This window comes from Amblyomma maculatum, chromosome 4, assembly GCF_055883805.1.
Source record: "Amblyomma maculatum isolate TAMU_Amacu chromosome 4, ASM5588380v1, whole genome shotgun sequence".
NCBI lineage: Eukaryota > Metazoa > Arthropoda > Arachnida > Ixodida > Ixodidae > Amblyomma > Amblyomma maculatum.
This window is the reverse complement of record NC_139347.1, coordinates 137,220,676-137,239,964: the sequence shown is the minus strand read 5'-3', so window position 1 is coordinate 137,239,964 and position 19,289 is coordinate 137,220,676.

Here is a 19,289-nt window from a genome sequence, read left to right as displayed (position 1 = left end):
GGATCCGGGCGCACCCCATCAGCGCTTACAACATGGCCGAGGAACTTGAGTTCTGTATACCCGAAGTGGCATTTCTGGGGCTTCAGCGTGAGATCAGCAGAACGGAGGGCTTCCAGGGCAGCTCGAAGGCATTCGAGGTGTTGATCAAATGTTTCGGAAAAAACAACTACGTCGTCCAAGTACACAAGACAGATCTGCCACTTGAGGCCAGTGAGGACGGTGTCCATCATCCTATGGAATGTAGCTGGGGCAGAGCACAATCCAAATGGGAGTACTTTGAATTCATATAGGCCATCTGGAGTGACAAATGCAGTTTTTCTCGGTCTCTTTTGTCTACTTCGATTTGCCAATAGCCGCTTTTTAAATCAATAGATGAAAAATACTTCGCACGCCGCAATCTGTCCAGTCAGTCATCGATGCGCGGCAACGGGTATACATCTTTATTTGTCACATTATTCAATTTCCGATAGTCGACGCAAAATCGAAGAGTGCCGTCTTTCTTTTTGACCAGGACTACTGGTGAAGACCACGGACTTTGTGAAGGCTGCACAACACCATCATCCAGCATCTCCTGAACCTGCGTCTGGATCACTTCTCGTTCTTTGGCAGACACACGATAAGGCTGCTGTCGTATTGGGCGAGCGTCGTCATAAGTAATGATGCGATGTTGTGTGATGGGCGTTTGACGAACCTTCGAGGAAGAAGCAAAGCAGTGCTTGAAGTCTAGCAGCAGTTGCTAGGCCCGCCGTTTCTCCTTTGACAAGTGACAATTAATGTCGATGTTGTCAAGAGATGGCTCGTTAGTTTCTACTGCCGTGGATGCAAAACAGACCGGATCGTGCGCAACATGGTCAGCAAAAGCGATAGCAGTCCCCGGGAACAAGTGTCGGTGCTCATTAGAAAAATTTGTGACAAGGAGTGCAGCCCGGCCATTGTGAAACGACAATAAACTTCGGGGAGCGCAAATGCCATGAGCAAGCAGGAGTGTATGGTTCGCCTCCGCTACAGCATCACCGGTACGGAAATCGTCACAGGTAACTTCCACAAGAGCACTGCTTCGCGGCGGCGGCGAGACGCGCTCAGCGGAAACACGAAGTGCGGTATTGCAAGGACTGCTACTATCTTATTCGGTAGATTGTCCCATCGAAAACGTAACGAGTCTATTTCGCAGGCCGATAATTGCTCCGTACTCCCGCAGAAAGTCAGTGCCGAGGATAAGGTCACGGGAGCAGTCACACAAAACAACGCAACTAACGACGAACGTACGTCCGTTAATCTGAATGCGAGCCGTGCACATCCCCTTTGGAGTAACTATATGACCGCCGGTGGTTCGGAGGTACACACCTGGCCAAGCAGTGAGCACCTTCCTCAATACAGTCGCCATGCGACCACTCAAAATTGAATAATCGGCACCGGTGTCCACTAATGCATTGACCGTAGTGCGACCGTCTAAAATAACGGGAGTGTCCAGAGAAACGCTTTTTGCTTCCCTAGGTGACGGCACCAGCAGCTCGCGGTCGGATCGAAGCGGCGACGACGGGAGGTCTTCAACGCAGCGACTACCAGCGGCCTCGCCCCCGAAGGTCGCTGTTTTCAGTTTTCCCGATGAGGGCTAGACGAGCGGCCTTGGTCCTCTCGCGAGGAACCGTGGGTGAACGAGGAGGAGCGCCTTGGCGAAGGGGAGCGGGGCTGACGCTGCGAACGAGATGAAGAACGCTGCTCCTCCAGGTACTCCTCAATAACTCGGGGTCGTTGACCAAACCGGGGAGGAGGCGAGTCGATGCGGAAGCCGTGGAGACCGAGGCGTCGATATGGACAATCCCGGTAGAGATGTCCTGGTTCACCGCAGTGGAAGCAAAGCGGACGGCGGTCAGGCGTGCGCCAAATGTCGGCTTTGCGTCGGGGCAGCGGACGATTGTCGAAGTTCTGCATTGGCTGCACCGAGGGCAGCGGAACTGTAGGTGACGCGAGAATGGGCGGTGGTGAATGGGGAGCCTGACTCTGCAGAACTTCCGCATATGTGGGACGATTGTCGGTCCCCGACAGCAATGGCGGGCTCGGAACTACCGGCGAAAGAGGGTTCTTGAGTGCCTGCCGCACCTCCTCCCGCACTATAGCAGAAACGGAAGTTGGCGATTGCTGCAGAGGGCTCCAGAACTTGCTTAGTTCTTCGCGCACGACGCTGCGAATCAGTTCGCGCAATGCATCGGGATGTCGCTCTAAAGATGCAAATGATTCCGCGATTGTGCTTGTATGAAAAGGTCGGTCATAAGCCAGGGCACGTTGGTGTAGCACCTTTTCCATTGTGGTGGCCTCCGCAAGGAATCCGTTTACAGTCGACGGTGGGTTTCGCACAAGGCCTGCGAACAGCTGCTCTTTCAAACCCTGCATCAAGTGCCTGACCTTGTTGTCCTCGGACATGGCGGGATCGGTTCGCCTGAAGAGGCGCGTCATGTCCTCGACGTACGCTTGGACACTCTCATTCGGCCTTTGGATGCGAGAGTAAATGGCACGTTCTGCATGCTCGCGACGATCTGCGCTAGTGTAAGCCTCGAGCAGTTGACGACGGAATTCCCGCCACGACGTTAATACTTGCTCTCGGTTCTCGAACCAGATACGGGCGCCGTCCTCAAGGCTGAAGTAGATATTCCTTAGTTTGGCAGCATCGTCCCACTGATTGAAAGCAGCGACACGTTCAAACTGAAGGAACCAGTCCTCCACATCCTCAAAGAGGTCCCCATGGAAAGATTTCGGTACCCGAGGGGCCTGCAAGGTGTAGTTACAGGCCGGTGCGACGCCCGTTACCTGCTGAGCAGGAGCACTACATGTCATGGCCACGGGTGATGGCTGAAACTCCGGAGACAGTCCCTGGAGCCGTCGACTGGAGCGATGCACGGGGGTGCCCAATGGTACAGGGCTGGCGCGACGTCTTGTAGATGGAGATTCTTGCATAGGCGATCGTTTTACCCAGCAGCTCCACCAGAATGTCACGTACACGGTGACTAAGGATACCAAAGATAGCATAGGTTAGCCCAGACACAACAACACAGCAGCACAGACGCAAACGTGCAAGCGACACTTTGTCGTCCTCTTGAACTTCGTCCTCCTTTCACACCTCAGTCATGCGCCACCTGTCAACGCTAGGTGGCAATATATTGTGAGCACTGTGTGGCGCATCATCTTCCACGCGGCTGAATGTGCTGCTTCATCTTCATACTGCTCCCTCTTGTAGATACCCATCGTCATCACGTAGTGTGTTTGGCTGCAGTGTGCGACCAAGGCTTCAGGTCTGCAATAAAGCCTGATTCCCAAGTCCGACCTTCGCATTACCTTACACGAGGTGGAGGGGCGCCTCGATTTACCTGCTGCTTCGTCACCTGCATCCACCTGGAGCTTCGTTCTGGCCGCCGTTTGACCCCGACCACCATCGTCATGACTCAAGAGGGCCACTCCGCTATTCCGGCTGCTACCAACTAGACTCCAGCTCCCCTTGCCACTTGGACTGTCAGTAGCCGTCAGCGCGACCCGCAGATGTTCGCCGGTCTCCGCGGCGACGACGCTGATGACTGGCTCGACAGCTACGACAGGGTCAGTGCTTTCAACCGGTGGGACGATTCTCTTAAACTAATTAATGTGTCCTTTTATTTGACGGATGTGGCCAAAACGTGGTTTCTAAATCATGAATCGAGGATTCCGGACTGGGCTACCTTTAAACAAAAGTTACGCCAGATTTTCTGCGCTCCTACTGTTCGCACGGAGTCCGCCAAGAAGAAGCTAGAAGCCCGACTTCAGCGGTCCAATCAGACCTATACCTCTTATATCGAAGATGTTCTCGCACTTTGTCGGCGCATAAATGACACCATGCCAGAGGCCGAGCGGGTTCGGCACGTCCTTAAAGGTATTGGGCCACTCGCCTATAACGTCCTGGCCGTGCAGAACCCTACCACAATTGACGCCATCATATCGACTTGTCAACGCCTTGACGAACTACAGTCATTACGCCTGCAGCCTGATCCCACTTCATTTGGTTTCACTGCCGAAGCTGACCTCCGTGCGCTTATTTGCGGATTAATTCGTGAAGAGCTCTCGGCTCAAGGTAATTTGTGCCGCCCTGCATCTGAGCGACATCATTCAAGTGCCGGCCTGCGTAGCATTGTCAAAGAAGAGCTGGCCTCAATGACCTATTCCCCGCCAACATCGGTCGCACCTACCATCTGTCAGGTGCCAACGTACGCCCAGGTCACGTCCTTGCCGCCCGCAGTTGAAGCGCCCACGCCACCGGCGCCTACCACTGCTCATGTCGCTGCATTGGCACCAGCTGCCGCGGCGCCGACATACTACCCCAACTGGCGCCCAGCCCGCCCTGTGCTGTTATTACTGCGGGTACCGAGGCCATATTTCCCGCTTCTGTCGTCGCAGGCTCCAGAATGAACGCCGCGGCTACGAATCATTTGAAGCAGACTACCCTCCTCGCTTTTCCGGCTCTAACCACCGTTCATTCCCTGATCATCCCCAACGTTCATCAACCCCGCCAGAAAGCCCCGCTCCGCCTGCTGGTTACAGGCCTTCAAGACGCCGTTCTCCTTCGCCTTTTCGCCGCTCAACCTCGCCTCTCCGTCAAGCTTCTCTGACGACCCCCCGCCTGTCGGAAAACTGACCACTGCAGTTTTAGGAGGGAAAACTGCACACTTCGGCCATCCCAAAAATCCTCCGGAACGTCCCTGGAATATTTTAGTGCGGGTTGAAGGATTATCTGTTGAGGCTTTGGTTGACACGGGCGCCTCTGTTTCTGTGATACACACTGACTTGTGCTCCCGCTTGCGAAAATTGAAAACGCCTTATGATGGACCTGAACTCCGTGGAGCTAATGGTGCAATAATTCGGCCTTCTGCTAAGTGTACTGTGCGAGTTTTTGTTGATGGTGTCCGCCACCATGTACAATTTGCCGTGATGTCACCGTGCGCTCACCGAATTACTTTAGGCTGCGATTTTCTGTCTGCCGCATCAGCCAGCATTTCGTGTCGCGACAGGGTCATTTACATGAAAGAGAGCGATCCCTCTTCTGAACCTCCCGAGCCCCGTTATCGCCTGCTTGCCGCTGCTAACTCAGTGTTGCCCCCTGGACGCGAACAACTTGTCGCGCTTACTTCTACTCAAATTGATAACGGAGATGTGCTAATCGTGCCTTCTGATCGCCATATGACCCGTGAAATCGCGCTACCACCAAGTCTTGTTCGGTTTGAGCATGGCACAGCGCCTGCCACTGCTGCGAACACCTCCCCAGAGCTCATTGTGCTGACTAAAGGGCCATGTTTTCCTTGTGCCCTGTACATTCACCCGGTGTCCCTCACCCTCCTTACCGCCCCATCTTCCTCACCAGCAGCTTCTTCTATGCTTCTCTCTGTGTTCTCTTCGGCACCATCAATCCTGACCTTCCTGCGACTCACCGCCAAGCTTTGCAGGAATTACTTCGAAAACACCAAGCCTCATTTGATGCCACTTCTCCGACCTTGGGCCGAACGTCTTCTGCACAGCACCGCATTATTACAGACGGTACTTCTATTGTTAGCCGCCGCCCTTACCGTGTTTACTTATCACAACGTAAAATCATAGAAGATAATGTGAATGATATGCTCCGACGAGACATTATTCGGCCATCAGCTAGCCCCTCGTCATCTCCGGTCATCTTGGTAAAAAAGAGGATGGGTCCGTTCGTTTTTGCGTTGATTACCGCGCACTTAACAAAGTCACTCGCAAAGATGTTTACCCTATGCCACGAATTGATGACTCCCTCGACTGTCTTCAGGGCGCCGAATATTTCTCCACTTTGGATTTGCGTTCCGGTTACTGGCAGATACCGATGCACGAAGCCGACAAAGAAAAAACCGCATTCGCTACTCCCGATGGGCTTTAGGAATTCAATGGCATGCCTTTTGGACTTTGTAATGCCCCCGCTACGTTTGAGCGCATGATTGACACTGTTCTTAGAGGACTTAAGTGGAAAACATGCTTGTGCTACCTGGACGACATAGTTATTTTCTCTGCGACGTTTTCTGATCATTTATGCCGCCTTGATCAAGCATTAACGTGCCTGGCATCCGCCGGTCTCCACCTGAACACAAAAAAAGTGTAATTTCGCCAAGAAAGAAATCCAGATCCTGGGCCACCTCGTCAGCCGCGATGGCATTCGACCCGACCCTGACAAGCTTGCTGCAGTTTTGAACTTTGCACGCCCTCAGCGGACTAAGGAACTACGCAGTTTCCTTGGCCTGTCTTCGTACTTTCGCTGTTTCATTCGCAATTTCGCTACCATTGCTGCACCGCTCCACCGCATCCTTATAGACCGTACTACTTTCAATTGGTCCGAAGAATGCGAAAAAGCTTTCCAAACCCTAAAGAATGCCCTCACCTCGGACCCTGTTCTCGCTCACTTCGACGACACTGCTGCCACCATTCTTCACACCGATGCCAGCAGCCTCGGTATCGGCGTCGTACTTCTGCAACGGGATATCGCTCCTCGGGAAAAGGTAATTGCGTTTGCCAGTCGAACTCTAACACCAGCGGAACGCAACTACACCATCACTGAGCAAGAGTGCCTCGCCGTCGTTTGGGCAGTTAAGAAATTCCGCTCCTACCTCTACGGCCGCCATTTCACGATCGTTACCGATCACTACGCTCTGTGCTGGTTATCAACCCTAAAAAATTTGACTGGACGCCTGGGCCGTTGGATTCTGCGTTTGCAGGAGTACCACTTCGAATCGGGACGCAAACATCGAGATGCCGATGCTCTTTCCCGTTGCCCGCTATCAGAATCACCACCTAGTGCTTCCTCGAGCCTTCCTGCGTGCACCCTCGACATCCCAATGTCATCCAGAGCTCCAAACATCACCTGTGCTACTCCTGCCGCTGCTCCAGATCGCTACGCAATTATTTCACACCAGCGAGCAGATCCCTACTGTATTTCCCTAATCAACCTTCTCACAGGTGCTTCTCACCCTCCTACCGCTAGCATGCGCAGGCAACTCCAAAAGTTCAAACTTGACAACGGCGTGCTCTCCTGTTATATTTATTGCTCTGAAGGCACCCGTTGGGTCCCCGTTATTCCAAGAGCGCTTCGCACCCGTATCCTGGCGGCTTTCCACGATGATGCTACAGCCGGTCACTTAGGCTTTCATAAAACTTACCACCGCGTGAAAACCCGTTTCTTCTGGCCAGGCCTCGCCTCAAGTGTGGCAAAATACGTCGTCTCTTGTCTGCCATGTCAGCGCCGCAAACGGCCCACTTCTCCTGCTGGCCTACTACAGCCACTACCTTGCCCTACTACTCCTTTTGCCGTTGTTGGCATAGACTTATACGGGCCACTTCCATTGTCCGCACAAGGTAATCGCTGGATTGTCACCGCCGTCGACCACCTACCACGCTACGCTGAGACCGCTTCCCTGCCTAATGGCTCAGCACATGAGGTCGCGACCTTCTTTTTGGAATCGCTCGTACTGCGCCATGGGGCCCTTCAAGTGCTTCTCAGCGATCGTGGTCGGACATTTCTGTCGACGACTGCAGCCGAAGTTATTGAGGCCTCAACCACACATCACAAATTGACCTCCAGCTATCACCCGCAGACCAATGGGTTGACTGAGCGGTTCCACCGCACGCTTTCTGACATGTTGTCTATGTACGTCGACCAGGACCACCGAAACTGGGACGTAATACTTCCTCTTGTTACGTTCGCCTACAATACGGCTGTACAGCGGACCACAGGTTACACCCCGTTTTTCCTCGTTTACGGCCGTTCTCCCGCTACCATTCTTGACGCCTCTTTTCTTTCTACACATGCCAGTTCCTCATCCTCTCTTCCTGACCAGTTCCTTTCCCGAGTGGCCAAATCTCGCCGGCTTGCTCGCGTCAACATGGAAGCTAGCCACGAAGACCGCAAGTGCCGCTATGATGCAACCCATTGCCACGTTTCGTTCCGTCCCGGCGATGAGGTGTTACTTTGGACCCCATTACGCACTCCTGGCCTTTGTGACAAGTTACAGCACCGTTACATTGGTCCTTACACAGTTCTTGCAAAAACCTTCCCGGTCAACTATCGCGTCTCCCCTGTTTACCCTCCTCCGGACTGTCGTTACCGTGGCACTGAAGTTGTCCACGTTTCACGTATGAAACCTTTCATTCGGCGCAATACTGCGGACTAATTGCGGCCAGGCTGGCCGCTTCAACTGCGCGGGCGAAATAGTGTGAGCACTGTGTGGCGCTTCATCTTCCACACGGCTGAACGTGCTGCTTCATCTTCATTCTGCTCCCTCTTGTAGATACCCATCGTCATCGCGGAGTGTGTTTGGCTGCAGTGTGCGACCAAGGCTTCAGGTCTGCAATAAAGCCTGATTCCCCAAGTCCGACCTTCGCGTTACCTTACAATACATATATATATATATATATATATATATATATATATATATATATATATATATATATATATATATATATATATCTACCGAGGTAGCACAGAATGTGGGGCCCCAATAGGTCCTATGTAGGCAAGTGGGGCTGAGGCAACCACCATGAAACCTGCATCGGTCCTCAATGGGGCAAATGTGGGCAAGCCCCATTTGGGCTTGCCCCTGTTCCTTCTGCAAGGGTCCCATAGATGCTTGCTCGGGCTAATGTAGAGCACATTCCTGCATCCAGACCACAAGGGTCATTTGTCGGATATTTAAGGGCAATCCAACCTAAATGTGGGCTCTTCATGGGAAAGCCCTCTTAGATCCGAAATGAGACCGCCCTCATAAAATATTTGTGGGACCTACATCGGCCGTAGTTGGGCGAAAAAAAAACGAACATGCCCACATGCTGCCCCAATCGGCCCCTTTTAGGTTACTTAAGGGCAGGTGAAATATGAATAAGAGCTCAATTTTGGCAAGCCCTCCTGAAGTCCAAAAGAGGCAGCCTTAGCTGAACCACTGTAGGTCCCACCTAGGCTGTAATGGAGCTGGAAGGCGGGCGTGGAAAATTGGTCTCTTGTGGGAAATTTGAAGGCACGTGCAACCGCAGGCAGGCTCTGGGTTCAAAAACAACACCCAGCCCAATTGGGGCTGCCCACACAAAACTGCTTTATATCCCACATGGGCCGTAATGGGGCTGGAAGGCGGGCCGGCCCGCATGATACCAAAATCGGTCCCATGTGAGGAATTTAAAGGCACGTGCAACAGCAAGTTCGCTTTAAGTTCAAAAACAACACATAGACCAATTGGGGCTGCCCCCACAAAATCGCTGTACGTCCCACATTGGCCGAAATGGAGCTAGAAGGCTTGCGTGCAATAGTGTAATGATTTGTTCCAACCTTTATTTGTATTAGATGTTGCCCTATAATACTATTATAGACGATTTGTATAACAGTTGTTGCCATGTTTAGTCGGTTAGAAATCTCCCGAGGCTTTAGTTCTCGCGCTCATACAAATTGCGCTAAAAATACTAAAACATACTCATTGCTAACTGTTGCTCCTAATGTGGTTGCTGTGGGTAGCCTGCAACACTCAGCACAATATTACTGTTCAGGACACACATCTCCATAGTCTGAACGAGATGCACACGAAGTCACTTAGGTTAGAATAATGGTACGAAATATCGTAAAATTTATTATTGTGGCTGTTTAGAAAGGGCAGCCATGCATAACAATTACTTAAATATGTGTCTAAATAATGGTTGGGAGTACATGGGCAGGGGCTATCAACTTCCTGCGTCGGACAACCCTATGAGAAAAATGTGGGCAAGCCCAAGTGCGGCTTGCGCTGTGGAACCCGCATCGGTCCTATGTCATTATCTGAGGGGCTAACCGAAATAAAAAGAAATAAGCGTTCATCCAGAACGGCTGCCCGAATTTGTCAAAAGTAGGACCATCGTGGGCAGTTGGCGGGATGTGCCCTTTTGGCGATGCGGGAAAAATGTGTGCAGACCCTCAAGGGCTGCCTGCATCGGTCCCTAGTGGCGCCCATCAAGGCTTTGTCAACAGCCCCCTTCAGGCCTACGTCGGACCCATCAGGGGCCCCCCTTCATAGCCCACTTTGTGCTACCTGGGTATATATATATATATATATATATATATATATATATATATATATATATATATATATATATATATAAGGAAAAAGATAAAGCGCCGACGTTAACGACGATGAAGACGCCGATCAGCTGGCGCGCGCACTGAGGGTTCGGACTATCTTGTACGGACGAGATTGTGCTTCGCTCTAAAATCGTCTTGTGTCACCGGTCGTCGTCTCCAGTCCTTCGAATAACCCCCAATAACCCCTGTTCATTTGGTGGAACGTGCCGGGGTACGACTCTTACACGATCACCATGGAGCTCCGCAGCCGTACGATACCTACGGCGACAAACGAGGTAGGCCAACAGCCGGTGGCAGCCCCTTCGCAGTCAATCTCACGCTCCAGTGCTATTCGGCAGCGATACCCCGCAGATTTCAGCGGGCAGGGCGACCAGGACGTTGAAGATTGGTTGACCTTGTACGAGCGGGTGAGTCGTCATAACAACTGGGATGACCGCATGATGATCTACAATGTCATCTTCTACTTGACTGACATTGTCATCCTCTGGTATCGAAATCATGAGGCCGATATGCCAACTTGGGCCAATTTCAAGGCAATGTTCACGGACGTCTTCGGTCGTTCCCACAGTTCGGAAACTACGCTCTGAAGACCTGCGCGTACGATTTCAGCATGAAGGGGAGCGCTTCACAAGCTACATTGAAGACGTCGTAAATTTATGCAAGCATGTCGACCCGTCTATGGATGAGGCTACATAATGAAGGGCATTCATGTCGATGCATTTCACATGCTGTGGATAAAGAGCCCAACCACGGTGGCCTCAGTATACAACCTTTGCCAAAGTTTCGACGAAATGCTCAAGCGATGCTTCTGCACTCGTCGCTCTCCCGCACCTGCTGCGTCCATCTCTGGCCTGGCTGTGAGCAGCGACCTTTTGGCTGACATCAAAGATTTTGTTCGAGATGATGCCTCCCGACAGCTTGGGCAGCTGGCCCACACCGGTCGTCTACAGCCTAGCTACTTATCCCTTCGATCTGACACACCATCACGCAGGAGGTTGCCGATGCACTTCCCAGTTTTGGCCAGCCAGCGCCTGTCACACCTCTTGTCGACCGTGTCCCACTGCAGCTCACACCTCTTGCTGCACCATTGAGTTACAACCCCCCTGTTGTGTCGCCTCTACCTGTACCAGTACAAATTCCTCCCACATATGCACAAATTACCGCCCAACCTCCGCCGCCGCAGTCCTTTGCGTAGGTGCCGACTATAGCGCCACCGACTGTCGCTCCACGGTTCCGATCAACGACGTCTCCCTACAGCAATCCTTGGCGCACCAATGACAACCGGCCTATCTGCTATGCCTGCGGTATTCCAGGTCACGCCCCCCCCCCCCCCCCCCTGTGCTGTAGTTTTCTGCGTTCTGCCCCTGCACGCACTATGGCTGACTGCAATTATCAGTACGACACCTTGCGCCCGCCTCTGGCGACATCTTCAGAGCAGCCGCAGAGCTCATCGGGCCGCCAGAACATTCCATTCCTCCGTTCGCCGTCCCCTCGCCATCGGTCCCCTCGTCGTCGGACAGAAGACTCGGAAAACTAGCAGCAGCAGTTCCTGGGGCACGAACTGCGCACATTTCGCCTACCACAAGTTCTCGTCTGTCTCCGCCGAACGTTCTCGAAGTTTTTGTTGACGGTGTTCGTGCACTTGCACTCGCCGATACAGGCGTCACTCCCTCCGTCATTAGCGAACGTTTTTGCCGCTCGCTTAATAAAGGTACCACCCCGCCTTCTGGACTCTCTCTTCGCACCGCCAGCGCCGATTCCGTTCGTCCGTCTGCTGCTTGCACAGCGCATGTAGTTATCGCGGACGTCTTATACATCGTCGAAGTTTTAGCGCTTGCGTCATGCTCGCATGACTTTAATCTTGGCTGGTATTTCCTTTCCCGTCACAATACTGTTATTGACTGCACCCGCGACAACGTCGCCTTCTCTGGCCCGATCCGGACAAACACGTGCGGCCACTGAATTTCCGAAACCGACTTCTGTTAAAGAGCTGCGCAGCTTCGTCGGCCTATGCTCATATTTTCGCCGTTTTGTCCGCAATTTCGCTACCATCATTGCACCGCTTACAAAATTGATAAATGGTCCCGCCGGCTTGTCTACATGGACCCCACTCTACGACGATGCTTTCACTACGCTCCGATGTCTACTAACAATTCACCGCCCATTCTTCGCCATTACGACCCATCCGCTCCTACAGAGGTGCACACTGACGCCAGCGTCATCGGACTCGGTGCTGTCCTCGCTCAACGCAAACCCGGCTCTTCCGAATATGTGGTTGCTTACGCTAGCCGAGCGCTAACGGAAGCTGAATTTAACTACACCGTCACGGAAAAAGAGTGTCTTGCAATCGTGTGGGCCTTAACAAAGTTTCGCCCCTGCTTATATGGTCGCCGCTTCAACGTCATCACCGACCACCATGCCCTCTGCTGGTTGGCTTCCTAAAAGACCCTTCTGGACGCCTCGGCCGCTGGGCTCTTCGCCTTCAAGACTTTGACTTCGACGTGATATATCGATCGGGACGCAAACACTCCGACGCTGAAGCCTTGTCGCGCTCGCCGCTGCCTTCTTCTGCACCCTCGGACTCGATATCCGAATCCTCCGTTGCAGCCCTCACTTCCGACAACCTGCATTTTGATCAACGCCGGGATCCCTGGATATCTTCGCTCCTAGACTTCCTCACCGCGTCCTCAACATCTTCATTCCCGCGAGCTCTTCGTCGCTAAGCTTCCCATTTTACAATCCGGGGTGGTCTGCTATATCGCAAAAACTATCGCCAGGATGGTCGCAAATGTCTCTTGGTCATTCCTCGCCATCGCCGCACAGAAATTTGTGCCCATCACCATGAAGATCCGCACAGCGCACATGCTGGCTTGTTGAAGACATACGGGCGTCTCCACCAGCGGTACTACTGGCAGGGGATGTACAACTTTGTCCGCCGCTATATTCGCTCCTGTACTGCTTGTCACAGCGGAAGTCGTCTCCGCGCCCCTCCGCTGGCCCATTACAGCCATTGCCTTGTCCAGCGCGACCCTTTGATCGTGTCGGCATTGACCTCTATGGTCCCCTTCCATCTTCGACATCAGGCAACCGCTGGATAATAGTCGCCGTGCATCACCTCACTCGCTACGCGGAGACTGCAGCCCTACCTACAGCTAGTGCTCGTGACGTCTCCTCCTTCATCCTGCGTCACTTCTTTCTACGTCACCGGGCTCCTCGTGAACTTCTCAGTGACCGAGGTCGCGTCTTCCGATCTCAAGTGGTCAGCAAGCTGTTGGGAGCTTGCCAAACAATACATGGAACCACCACAGCTTACCATCCTCAAACCAACGTCCTCACAGAAATGTTTACCGAACTCTTGGTGACATGCTCGTCATGTGCGTTTCTTCGGACGCGTATAATTGGGATCAGGTGCTTCCGTACATCACCTATGCCTATAACGCAGCGTCTCAGGCAACGACTGAATTTTCCCCACTCTTTCTCCTATACGGTCGTGAGCCTTCCTGTCTACTGAACACCATACTTCCTTACCACCCCGACAGTTCAGAGTACACTTCTCTTTCTGCTGTTGCCTGTAATGCTGAGCAGTGCCGTCAGCTGGCTCGCTCATTCACGTCGGATATTCAAGATCTTCGCCGACATGACAGCGATCACGGCACGCCCGTTTCTGACTTTGCTACCAACACCCTCGTTTGGCTCTGTGTTCCGGCCGATTCCAAATTCTCTGCAAAGTATAATGGTCCTTATCGTGTATTAGAGCGTACATCACTAGTTAACTACGTCATGGAGCCGGCTACGCCTTCTTCGGACCACCGTCGCCGTGGCGGAGAAGTTGTTCACGTCAGTCGACTTAAGTCATACTACGATCCCCTTGTGATACCCTCGCCTTAAGTCGCCAGGATGGCTCCCTTTTTTCGCCGAGGCAATTGTAAGGAAGAAGATCATGCAGCGCCGACACTAACGATGATGAAGACTCCGATCAGCTGGCGCGCGCACTGAGATTTCGGACTGTCTTGTTCGGACGAGATTGTGCTTCGCCCTACGATCGTCTTGCGTCACCGGTCGCCGTCTCCAGTCCTTCGATGACCCCAATAAACCCCTCTTCAATATATATATATTTTGGTTTGATTTAGTTTGGGGTTTAAAGGGACACTGCAGCGGTTTTCAAATGTACCAATACTATAGGTTTCTGAAGTAGATTATTTATTGATCATGCCTGTAAAGTTATTTTTTCGGTTATGCATAAACCACTTGCGCAATTGTCGACTGAAAGCGCGCAATTCAAATTCCCCGCGCCCCGCCCGACTGCTACAGAGGAGAAACGTCGCTTTTCCGTCCATCGTGACGGCACCATGAGGAGCCGGATGCATTCAGAGCCAACGGAGGGGGTTTTCGGCGTGCGCTGTTCCTCGTTTTGCGTGCGTTGTGGACGTACAAAACACAACTTAGTGTTGTGCACCTGATACAACACAGCTCTGCGTGTGTTCGTATACAAGAACAGCTGTGGACGCGACGATGTAATCTTCTTTGTATTAAAAGCTCGTGGCGCAACGCGGCGTTGCTGAAAAGAGATGAATTCAATCCGACCAAAGAAAACATTCTACTCGAAGCATTTTCGTAACTGGGACTACATGCAGTTTGTTCCTAATGCGATTTCTATAGAGCTTTGAAACAAAGGTATGGCTGAACCATGACGCGGTTCCTTCTGTTTCCTTGTACAAAACAGTCGTGACAGCCATCTGCATCCGTTCATGCACTGCAATTTCATTATGGGACGGTCAGACAGCATCGGCGCATGGTTGTATTCGCGTGTCTCGTTTTTTTTTTCTTTTTTTTTTTTTGCGAACGAGCTTCGCGCAACGGCTTCTGTGCTAAACATGGACAACTCATCAGTAGCACGCGCTGATGATTTTTTGCGAACTAGCAGATGATTAAGAAGAGCCCACTGCTTTGTCGAAGCTAGTTTGTGAAGACTGTGAGATCTTTTCCAGCACAGCACGTGCAAGATATGTTCGCGAAACCCTTACGGGAGCAGTACTAGAAGATAAGGAGTGTACCGCTCAGCTGGGTATAGCACATTCAGGTAAGGAGCGCAAAAATCCAGGTCTCCTTCGGTTTGTCCAAGCAATCAATCATCGAAGTCGTTCATACATGGCCCTGCCATTTTCACCCGTTGCTGCCTCGTCATTTTACATTGTCCTGTCTTGTTTGGGGATGCACATTAAGTCGGGAATGAAAACGACGAAGAAAACACATTTCGGAACATGGTTTTCTCATGAAGGTGTGGGTGCGGAGGAGCTGCAGCTTGGCTTTCAACATACGTCAGCCGTCAATTCACTAAACGTGTATAGTGACAGTACGACAAAAACGAAAGGCTTTCAACGTCGCATGACTCAAGCAGCATTCTGCGCGCATTTGACTTTGTCTCCAGCACAATGGGCCCGTCAATGCCTGGTATGCATTGCAGAGCTCCGCAGCCGCGCTTCGCTTATTGTTCATTTGCTGGTGGCAGCTATGTACTGCTTCACCCTTTTCTATAAAATTATTCGTGTCCTTAAGGTACCACGACTGGCATTCAAAGCAGGATTTGGCACACCAAGCTTTGGGTTCATTTTTCACAACAATGACCTTTCAGGCGGGCGAGAGGCCTGAACGGAGGTAGTCGGCTGCCCTTCCTTCCCAGGACGGGCTGATGTTTCGCTGAGGGCCATCTAGGTTCTGCTAATAATGACACACACTACTTTTCAAAATGCCTCACGGTAACCAAAGAAAGTTTTCATGCCAAATCTACGCTCCCCACAACGGAAGTGCTGCATCGTTTGTGGACGTATCTGGTACGGATAAATGCGGCAAAAATCGCAATGGTCGTTCATGTGGAAATGGCCATAATGATAATCACAATGCAGCAGAGAGCTGCGATCGACACAGCGCAGCGAAGGAGCTGCATCTGCAGCTTCCCTGGTCCTCAGAATGTCGTCACGCGACGTCTTGACCAATCGTGGGCGGCGGCGCGACGCGCAGTGAGCCCCGTCGCGCGGGCTGCATATTTCTGCTGAAAAAAGGCTATTTCTGCTTTCTTCTGCCTAATTTTATTCTGATATTCGAGTTCGCAGCACGAAATACTATGGCTTTCTGCTGAAAGCCCAACTTTTGCAAAAAGTGCTGCAGTGTCCCTTTATCGTCCCAAAGCGACTCAGGCTATGAGAGACGCCGTAGGGGAGGACTCGGCCACCTGGGGTTCTTTAAAGTGCACTGACATCGCACAGCACACGGGCTGTGCGATATATATATATATATATATGTGAAGGAAAGAAGCCGACAGTCGGTGAGGCCAAGGAAAGCATTGGGGATTGTACTTTGTCTTTTTTTTAACTTTTACTTCATAATCACGTAAACTAGTAATGTAATGAGATTAGGGGAAATATAAATAAACACAAAGTAGACAGAAAAACAACGTGCCGATGGTTGAGGGTGGCGCTGGTGAACACTCTCAAGGTTCGTATACATTAATACCCAAGAAAGTAGCAGGGGGGACAGCGGCCGATGTAGCTCAGTTGGAAGAGCACCGGACGCGTTATTCGGAGGTCGTGGGTTCGGTTCCCACCATCGGCACGTTGTTTTTCTGTCTACTTTGTGTTTATTTATCTTTCCCCTAATCTCATTACATTACTAGTTTACGTGATTATGAAGTAAAAGTTAAAAAAAAGACAAAGTACAATCCCCAATGATTTCCTTGGCCTCGCCGACTGTCGGCTTCTTTCCTTCATGTATTATAACGAGTACCCTCATTTCCCCTTCATTTATCTGCTTGTAGCTTACGGGGGTCTCGGTTCTGGCAGTCTTGAAGCCATAGGTAGCGTAAGAGGGTTCTAGCACAGCTTTAGCCCTCGCTCTTGATCACGTTCTACATGACGCTGGCGGTAACAAAGGACGTTCTACGTCCGCCGCTATGGTTGAGGGTGGCGCTGATGAACACTCTCAAGGTTCGTATACAGACAACATTAATACCCAAGAAAGTAGCAGGGGGGACAACGGCCGATGTAGCTCAGTTGGAAGAGCACCGGACGCGTTATTCGGAGGTCGTGGGTTCGGTTCCCACCATCGGCACGTTGTTTTTCTGTCTACTTTGTGTTTATTTATCTTTCCCCTAATCTCATTACATTACTAGTTTACGTGATTATGAAGTAAAAGTTAAAAAAAAAGACAAAGTACAATCCCCAATGCTTTCCTTGGCCTCGCCGACTGTCGGCTTCTTTCCTTCATGTATTATAACGAGTACCCTCATTTCCCCTTCATTTATCTGCTTGTAGCTTACGGGGGTCTCGGTTCTGGCAGTCTTGAAGCCATAGGTAGCGTAAGAGGGTTCTAGCACAGCTTTCGCCCTCACTCGTGATCACGTTCTACGTGACGCTGGCGGTAACACAGGACGTTCCACGTCCACCGCTATAGTTGAGGGTGGCGCTGGTGAACACTCTCAAGGTTCGTATACAGACAACATAAATACCCAAGAAAGTAGCAGGGGGGACAGCGGCCGATGTAGCTCAGTTGGAAGAGCACCGGACGCGTTATTCGGAGGTCGTGGGTTCGGTTCCTACCATCGGCACGTTGTTTTTCTGTCTACTTTGTGTTTATTTATCTTTCCCCTAATCTCATTACATTACTAGTTTACGTGATTATGAAGTAAAAGTTAAAAAAAAGACAAAGTACAATCCCCAATGCTTTCCTTGGCTTCGCCGACTGTCGGCTTCTTTCCTTCATGTATTATAACGAGTACCCTCATTTCCCCTTCATTTATCTGCTTGTAGCTTACGGGGGTCTCGGTTCTGGCAGTCTTGAAGCCATAGGTAGCGTAAGAGGGTTCTAGCACAGCTTTCGCCCGCACTCGTGATCACGTTCTACGTGACGCTGGCGGTAACACAGGACGTTCCACGTCCACCGCTATAGTTGAGGGTGGCGCTGGTGAACACTCTCAAGGTTCGTATACAGACAACATAAATACCCAAGAAAGTAGCAGGGGGGACAGCGGCCGATGTAGCTCAGTTGGAAGAGCACCGGACGCGTTATTCGGAGGTCGTGGGTTCGGTTCCTACCATCGGCACGTTGTTTTTCTGTCTACTTTGTGTTTATTTATCTTTCCCCTAATCTCATTACATTACTAGTTTACGTGATTATGAAGTAAAAGTTAAAAAAAAGACAAAGTGCCATCCCCAATGCTTTCCTTGGCCTCGCCGACTGTTGGCTTCTTTCCTTCATGTATTATAACGAGTACCCTCATTTCCCCTTCATTTATCTGCTTGTAGCTTACGGGGGTCTCGGTTCTGGCAGTCTTGAAGCCATAGGTAGCGTAAGAGGGTTCTAGCACAGCTTTCGCCCTCACTCGTGATAACGTTCTACGTGACGCTGGCGGTAACACAGGACGTTCCACGTCCACCGCTATAGTTGAGGGTGGCGCTGGTGAACACTCTCAAGGTTCGTATACAGACAACATAAATACCCAAGAAAGTAGCAGGGGGGACAGCGGCCGATGTAGCTCAGTTGGAAGAGCACCGGACGCGTTATTCGGAGGTCGTGGGTTCGGTTCCCACCATCGGCACGTTGTTTTTCTGTTTACTTTGTGTTTATTTATCTTTCCCCTAATCTCATTACATTACTAGTTTACGTGATTATGAAGTAAAAGTTAAAAAAAAGACAAAGTACAATCCCCAATGCTTTCCTTGGCCTCGCCGACTGTCGGCTTCTTTCCTTCATGTATTATAACGAGGACCCTCATTTCCCCTTCATTTATCTGCTTATATATATATCAGTGGTCTCAGTAATCTCTTCGGTTTAACTTAACGAAACACCCAACCTAGAAGTCCTCGCCGCATTCTCTCCTTTTCTGGCAAGATGCTGACCGGAGAATAGTATTGACGGGCTCGTAAGTAGGTTTATTGCTCGAGATCGGTCACATATCGCATCATCCACGCGGCTATAATCGTTGCTCAGGTATGCCGAGAAGACGTTGTCTGTGGTTTGACAGACATAGCAGTTTCCAGTCATCGGTCAATTAGCTGGTGCAGCCGATTCCACGAAACAAAAATGGGGACACTTTTACTAAAACTCGTCGACTTGCGCCACCATGCTGCCTAGTCCTTAGTGGTTCATGCGACACGAACTCACAGGAAGTCGAAAT